Here is an 8396-nt window from a genome sequence, read left to right on the forward strand (position 1 = left end):
TTTGTTCACATGCATAAGCCAGGGAGCCATAGGCAGATGTGGGTGGAGGGAGGGTTGTGATTTTTATGGTAATTTGGAACTTGAACACTAGGATCAGGTCTCCTCTATAGTCTTAAGTGACTCATCTTACATCCATCAGAGAGACTCAGAACATAGAATTTATCTCCAGACACAGAGAGATGAGCTATTTTCAAGACACACTTGGTACCCTAAGAAAATGAACATGAAGTTTTCTTCATCAAAGCAACCAGAAAGCAGTAAAAGATGAGTCAAAAAGTTGATATATTATATTCAAATATTTTCTTTCAACTTTAGTCAAACAAATAAAAGTAAAATCATTCACTATCTATGGCCATCAGGTTACGATTGGAACTCTGTGTTGTCTTTCTTGGGTAAACCACTCCCAGATTTCCTGTTCCCATTTCCGTTCCTTTGTTTGTTCATTTGTTTGTTTTAAGATGAACACTTGTTAAAATTTTTATTGAACTCGTGAGATCCAGGACAGATGTATGCTCTCCAGAGGAATATTGGTTTTACCAAGGAGAGGAGGGTTGCCAATGGAAAGGTGGCCATTTGCACGTCTACAGAGAAGAGTGGTTACAATTTACAACTTACAGAGCTGTAAAATCTTTCCAAGTAAATGTTACTGCTATGCATTAGATAGCCCAGGAGAGTGTGTTGCAGAGAGATGATGCATTGGGTGATAGTAACCGAATCACTGAAATGCAAAATTTTATTGGCAGAAACCCATCCTTCATTCAACAAACACCTGCAGAGGTCTGAGCATGGAGGCACGGGCTGCATCCTTAGAAAGGAGTTTTGGTGGAGAAGGAAGGTGCCTGCCTCCTTCTTCGTGGGGCAAAAGATAACACAGCCTCCCTTCCTCCAGCCTAGTTCTCGGTAAGACCAACGCTGGGCCTGGAGCTTGCATTGCCCATGTGCCATAATCCAGCATGTCTCCTGCTTCCATTTCTTTTTTTTAATTTATCTTTATTGTTGAGAGTATTACAGATGTCCCCCCTTTTTTCCCTCATTGACCTCCTCCACCCCACTTCCACCCCCTCCCCAGGCCTTATCACACTATTGTCTGTGTCCATGGATTAGGCATATAATTTCTTTGATCAATCTCTTCCCACCCCCATCCCTTTCTTTTGAAATTTTTCAGTGTGTTGCATGCTTTCATTTCATTCTTTCTTTAAAAAAATATATTTTTATTGATTTCAGAGAGGACAGGAGAGGGAGAGATAGAAACATCGATGATGAGAGAGAATCACTGATTGACTGCCTCCTGTATGCCCCCTATTGGGGATCGAGCCCACAACCTGGACATGTGCCCCTGACCGAAATCGAACCCAGAACCTTTCAGTCCACAGGCCCGATGCTCTGTCCACTGAGCCAAACCTGCCAGGGCTCTGCTTTCATTTCTTAAAAGTACTTGTAACTTAAAGACCCTTGTGAAAAAAACCTAATTGCAAAATCTTTCTATATTTTTACTATAGTTTTCCAATCTTTTACAGCTGTCTATTCCATACCAAAGTAGTATTAGCTTGTTTATTGACGTTGTTCTTAACTTTAGTAGGGTTTTTTTTAAAGATAAAATTCACTATTTTAATGATTTTAAAGTGTACAATTCAGTGGTTTTTAGAACATTCAGAATATTGTAAAACCATTGCCACTATCTAATTCTAGAACATAGCCATTGCCCCCTAAAGAAACCATGTACCCATTATCAGTCACTCTCAATTCTCCCTAGGCCCATACCCTGACAACCACTAACATACTTTTTGTCACTATAAATTTACTTATTGTGGACATTTCATATAAATGCAATTTATATGGCCCTTTATATCTGACTTCTCTCACTGCATAATGTTTTCATGGCTTACCCATGTTGTAGGCATATGTCAATATTTTTTTAAAATATGACTTACTTTTATGAACTTATATAGCAATCAACTTAGTTTTCATAGAAATAGCATTTTCTGTTTGCCATTCACATGGCATCAGTAGTATTTAATGAAATTGCACAATTACGATACAAGTACTATTAGAATAAGTAGGACTATGGCCAAGCACTAGTGTCAGTGTGCACCTGAACTGATAAAAAGCAAAGCACACCATTGTATTACGATGATAGTTATTTGCCACAGAGGTCTATGCTCTGAGCAAAGACAAGGATGTGTTCAGAGGGAAAGGAGAGGGTTGGATAACCCAATGAGTCGTTTTAGTGTTGGTCAATACTCCATTACCCAGGATGGAAGGGTATGCATGCTGAAGCTGTAGAGGTGACAAGTGTCTGTTATACAACCCTACACATCCTCAACTGGTCTCCACAAGGAGGACTTCTATGTCTTCAAAAAAGGAGCACCGATGTGTTCCCATACAGACAGCTGGAGCCTTCTGCCTCCATAAAAGCTGTACCATCCTCCCCATCTTTCAAGGAGAGCTCAGAAAGTCTTCCCTAAGCCTTGACTCCTCCTTGCAGTGCCTACATGCTCTCTCTCCTTCCTTTTAACTTCCAAAGCTCTTGTCTAGCTCTGGTGGCTTTAACAAGCATTATGGCTGGTTACAGAATATCTTTTCTTTCTACCAGGGTATTGGTTGATACAGAGGCAGGTCTGTGCCCTGATATTCCACCAACATAGGAAAAGAGGCGCTCACAGCACAATCTTAACACGAATCTTTAATAAGAAGTTCAATCAATATTTCATAAGTAGATAATGAACGAGCACATTAGTTAAGTACTTAATTGATGGTACATAACTTTCTACAGCAACTTCATTCATCAACAAGTTGTAAAAGAACTGGGGATGCGGATCCCAGAGCAAAGTGGGAGGCAAATGAAGAAAATCAACTGCTTTAGGTACCCCGCATCCATCACAAATCATGACGCCCCTCCAGGGGCTTAACTGAGATCACTTTCTAATGAGATGCTGTGATAATGACACTTTCTGATGTCCTTTGATGTAGAACCAATTGAGAACAGAGAGACAGTCCTTGTCCTCAAAACCTCTCTACATCTTCAAAGGTGGATTTGTTTTTTTCTCAATTAAATCAGGATCCCACTTTCATGGATGAGCTTTTCGATAAACTAGAAAGGTATTCCTAAGCATAGCTTCCAAACAGGCGATTTTTTAAAAGCAAAGCAACTGGTTAGGTAAGGAATGCATCAACAACCCCCAAAGCTGCACTGCGTGCTTTTTTTTGGCTGTATACAACCGAAAAACTGCCAAGCTCATTTTGATAAGCCTTTGTTAAAAACAATAAACATGCCTGAGCTTGCAAACCATGCCGTTTTGAAGAAAAAGCAATTGAGAGAATTGGAAAAGCCGTAACACTGCAAAGGCTGATTAAAAAGAAGAGCCTCTGTGGTAACGGAATTACCAGTAAGTCACAAGGGTAACCTGGAGGGGAATGGAAGACAGGGTACGGTGAGGCCAAAAAAAGCAGAACGCCGCCTTCCTAAATAAATAAGCTACATCTCACAATTACAATTACCATCCACAACACGAAGGCGGGGGCACAACTAAGAAAACCAATCTCCTCATGCTTCATTAAGTGTAACGTCACCACAGCAATGTCCCTGCACTGAAGGAAACAAAATCTCAGGGGCTTTATGAATGAATACTCATCAAATAACCAAATGTGGAGATTGGTATTCTTAATGCAGTAGAATGTCCATTCAGAAAAGTCAATTTCACTTCATCTGAATTTGCTTCTTTGTTTTCAGTGATTATAAAACCAGCAGAAGCATAGGATTGGATGTAAGATCATTTGGAACATTTATGTTTGTCTCCCTATGTTAGCCAAAACTGACATTCCCTTCCATCAGCCAAATAAAATCCTGGGGAAATTCCAATAAATGAATGGTAACTGGAGCTCCCCAGGGTCTACGTTTTTCGTTTCGATCGTGACATATCCCAAATGCCCAGAACAGTTACTAGGCACAGAGTAGGCACTGAAGGAATATCTGTTCAATGGAACTATGAAAACATGAGAAAATGAGCGATACAACGCTAAATGTAAGTCCCTTTAAAATTCCTTTATCGGCTGTGTTATAGGTCCTGGTGTTCATCACAACACACAAATGGTCTGCATACAAACCGCTTTTCTAAAGTCGGCTCCGAAGTCAAATCACACCTTTAACTAACCAATCGTCACCATCGGGAGCTGAGAATCAGACCATGGGGAGAATGGGGTAACTTTAGTCCCCCTGTTGTGATTACGTTACTTCTCTTCTTCTGAAAGTATCAGCATATTCATCTTCATATAAGGAGAATGTAAATATTATTTAAAATTAAGGGTTTCTGCCCCACCAGCGTGGCTCAATGGTTGAGCACTGACCCATGAACCAAGAGGTCACTGGTTGGATCCCAGTAGGGGACACACAGGGGCAGCCTATTGATGATGTTTCTCTCTCATCGATGTTTCTATCTCTCACTTCCTCTCTCTCTCTAAAGACCAATAAAAACAATTTTTTTAAAAAAATTAAGGGTTTTCTAGATAGCTCAGCGGATAGGACATCAACCTACAGACCGAAGGGGCTCAAGTTTGGTTTCAGTCAAGGGCAAGTATCTCAGTTGCAGGCTCCTGCCATGGGGTCCTGGACTGGGCACATGCAATAGATGTGTTTCTCTCACGTCGATGTTTTTCTGTCTTTCCCCTCCCACTCTCTCTAAAAATCAATGGGAACATAACCTCGGTTGAGGATTAAAATAATAATAATAATAAGGGTTTTTTATTTTTTATAATTGTATTCCAAAGGTGGTTTGGCTAAATCAATTTCTCTCATCTATTTCAGAAGCTCACCAGTTAAGAAAAGATAGATAAATAAAAAGAGGAAAATGATATGATTAGGTGATTCTAGTCAGGTAATTTTTTTGTTGTTGTTCAAAAGGCCTGTTAGCAATATGCTGTGAAAACTGAACTCAGTAGGAAGAAGGAGGCCTGGATTCTGGTGCTGGTCCCACCACCATTTCACTGTATGAGCTCAGCCAGTCCTTGCCCACGGGAATCTGAACTTCCTGGGGCTGTAAGGCGAAGATTTGAATAGATAATCTCTAAAAGCCTTTCCCACCTTCAAGATCCTGTGATTATAAGGGACCGAAAGGTAGCACTTAATCTCTGCTCCTCATTTCCGTCCTTGATTTCTTCAACCGGCATATGTTGGGTACCTTGAAAGGGTCAGACCTTAGTTTGTACAACCTTTATGTGTGTGTGAGGCGGGGAGGGGAGGTGGGAGATGGAGAGACACACTATGCAGGGGCAGTTGTGGACTTTGAAAGCTAGTGGTCTGGGAAACCTGCGGAGATCTGTTTCTGAAGTTGGCAAGCCTGAAGACTTCCCTCCTGGGGTAAGCTGGCTGTGCCACCAGAATGCCCAAGTCTCGGCAAAGGAATAATAGGGTGAAGTAATTAGAGCCCCTTCGGAATGGAAGGGTTTATCCAGTGTGCTGGCAGTCCCATTGACTGAACATTAAAAAAAAAAAAAAAAAAAAAAAGTTATAAGAAGTTCAGAATGCTGAGCTGTGAAAACCAATAGCCCCAGGACTAGATTCGTGCCCCACAATTTGGCCACGAACACTTTTCTCCCCGAATCCGCACTAGACGTATCTTTGCTTTTTTCCAGCCGCTGAAAGATTAACTTCAGACCCTTCAAGACGTGGAAGGCCTCTGTGCTTTTAGTGCACCGCGCACGAGAAATAAGCATGATCAGCCGAGGCAGAAGGGAGATATTTAAACACACACACACACACACACACACACACACACACACACACACACACACTGAACATGCAATCCCGAGGAAAGGCGGTTTCTATCGCCCGGAGAAGTCTGCAGGGAGCCGCGGGGGACGGGATCAAAGCCGCCCCGGGTCCCCCGCCCGCCGCGCGGACACGCCGGGCGCCGGCCAGACCCGACGGGCGGGCGGCACGCGCCTCCCCGGACCAGCGGGCGCGCCGAGGGGCCCGGGGAGGGCTGGTGGGTGCCCGGCGCTGGGACAGCGGGGAGCGAACCGAGCGCCCCCCACCCGCTCCCCCAAACCCCGCCACCAGCCACCCGCCACCCAGGATGTCTGCCTCGCCGGAGCCACCGCGCCCCCAGCACAGCCAGGGAGCGGGGGCCACCGGCGGCTCCCAGGCCCTCGCGCTGGGGGCTGCGTCCGGGGCGCCCGAGCCCCCCACACCCCCGAGCGCGAAGATCCCTCGCCCCCTTCCCCGAACCGCGACCTTTAGCCCGGCCTCGCCGCGTCCTCACCTCGCGTGGACCGCTGCAGCCCCGGCGGCGGCGCTCGGACATGCCTCCGGGATGCACCCACCGCGCCGCGTCCCTGAGCGGCGGCCCCTTCCCGGGCCCCGGGCGCCGCGGGCCGCGCTTCCGAGGGGCGGGGAGCGCGGGGCGGAGGCGCCTGCGGGGCTGGTGTCCGGGCGGCGGGCAGCGCCGGGGAGGAGGGCGCGGCGGGGGACCCCGGTGCTCAGCCCCCCGCTCCGCCCTGGACTCTCCGCCGGGCGGGAGAATGGGGTTGCTCCCTGGGATCCGCGCTCCGCCGTGCGGCTGGGCGAGGGGAGAGGGGCGCGGGGAGGAGGGGCGCTCGCGGTTATGTAATGAATGGGCTCGCGGTGTCCCCGGGCCGGCTCCCTCCGGGACGGCCGGACCCTCCCCACGAACAGTCATTCGTGCCCCTGACCTAAGCGAGCGGAGGGGACCTGGCGTTCTCGGGAAGCACTTTTCCCTCCAGAGTCAGGGAGCACCCTCTGGAGAGAGAATTCTAGGGCTCCCTTAGAAGTGCGTGCGTCTGGACTTTGCCAGCCAGCCCTTCCCACTTCACAGCACAGGAAACCGAGGCCTCAACGTGTTCCTAAAAGCACTGTCTCTTCGGTGTTTGAGCTTGGACCAATGAACCAGGAGGTTAGGGTTGGATTCCTGGTCAGTGCTCGCATTCAATCAATCAATGAATCTTATCACTGATATTTCTCTCTCTCTCCCTCTTCCTTCCTCTTTGAAATTAATTTACACACACACACACTCATTGCCTTTAATTCCGCTGTTTCTTAAGTCTGCTGTCTCATTGGCCTGAACAAGGAGCTGTCTGAGTCTGCCAACTGGTGCCCCATAGAAGACAGGCGCCAGACTCACCTTCAGGTCTCCATCCTTGCTACCCAACAGCACCGCCATCCTTGGGGAGCTTGCTGGAATGCAGTATCTCAGGCCCAATCTCAGAATCTCTAGCCCATAATTTGCCTTGTAACAAGAACCTCTAGGTTATTTAGTTGGTCACCCATCAAAGTATCAAAATGAGTTCGACTTTCTGGAAAATCTGATAAGGGAACTAGAAAGGTAACTGTGCAAGAGGCCACACAATACTTTAGGCCCTAAAGTTTAGGGTATTTTGATTGATTTCACAGAGGAAGGGAGAGAGAGAGATAGAAACATCAATAATGAGAGAGAATCATTGATCCGCTGCCTCCTGCACATCCCACACTGAGGATCCAGTCCATAACCCTGACCTGGAATCAAACTGTGATCAGGGAGCCACACCTGGAGGGCCTGGAGGGTATTTTTTATTATTATTTTTTAAATATATTTTTTATTGATTTTTTACAGAGAGGAAGAGAGAGGGATAGAGAGTTAGAAACATCGATGAGAGAGAATCATCGATCAGCTGCCTCTTGCACACTCCCCACTGGGGATGTGCCCGCAACCAAGGTACATGCCCTTGACCGGAATCAAACCTGGGACCTTTCAGTCTGCAGTCCATCCACTGAGCCAAACCTGTTTTGGCTGGAGGGTATTTTTTAAATAGGCGAATGCAGTGCGATCCTTCTTCACTTTACCCTCTGGCTATTTTATCTTTCCTCCTCCACCAGGTTTCCTGCTCTTTATAAATCTGGATTTAAGTCCCATTTTGCACTTACAGAAACACTTTGGGCTCCATCTAACGAATGATTAATGAATCTATGTCTAAAACACACAAAAGAAGGAGCACGTACAGCTTGTAAAAGAATTCACTAGCATTGAAAACGGACTTATAAACGTAGAGGCAGGGGTGAGCCCTGAGCCCTCATCTGTGAAGGTCTTTAGGTTAAAGGCTTGAATACTTTTTCGGTTCAGAAAACACTTCTCTTAGTTAAACGTTGTTTGGGGTGGCAAATAAGCCCTATTCTCCATTTAAATAATGTGGGACAACCAGTTCCTTTAAAACGTTTAGGATAATAGAAACCTTACAGTCTTCCTTCCGAATCACCACTTACAGAGACTAGTGAAGCCCAAAGCGAGTATTTTGTTTATCTCATTAAATGCTGTGTGTTTGGGGTTTGTGTTTGTGTTTTATTCCTGGAGTGTTCAGAGTTAGTTTGTCTGCTTCTGTTTCTGGCACAATGATTCTCACCTTTTGAG

General features: G+C 45.9%; 1 protein-coding gene across 1 annotated transcript in view; it reads right to left on the bottom strand.

Moving 5' to 3' along the window:
• The window catches only part of SLC16A12 (solute carrier family 16 member 12), a 61812-nt gene extending 55142 nt beyond the window's left edge, over window positions 1-6670 (bottom strand). The window contains exon 1 of the mRNA XM_036438513.2: window positions 6258-6670. The gene's annotated coding sequence lies outside the window, so the exon portion shown is untranslated. The remainder of the gene's footprint in view (window positions 1-6257) is intronic.
• Between the last annotated feature and the right edge of the window lie 1726 nt (window positions 6671-8396).

The sequence above is a fragment of the Pipistrellus kuhlii genome, unplaced genomic scaffold (assembly GCF_014108245.1).
Source record: "Pipistrellus kuhlii isolate mPipKuh1 unplaced genomic scaffold, mPipKuh1.p scaffold_m20_p_15, whole genome shotgun sequence".
Taxonomy (NCBI): Eukaryota; Metazoa; Chordata; class Mammalia; order Chiroptera; family Vespertilionidae; genus Pipistrellus; species Pipistrellus kuhlii.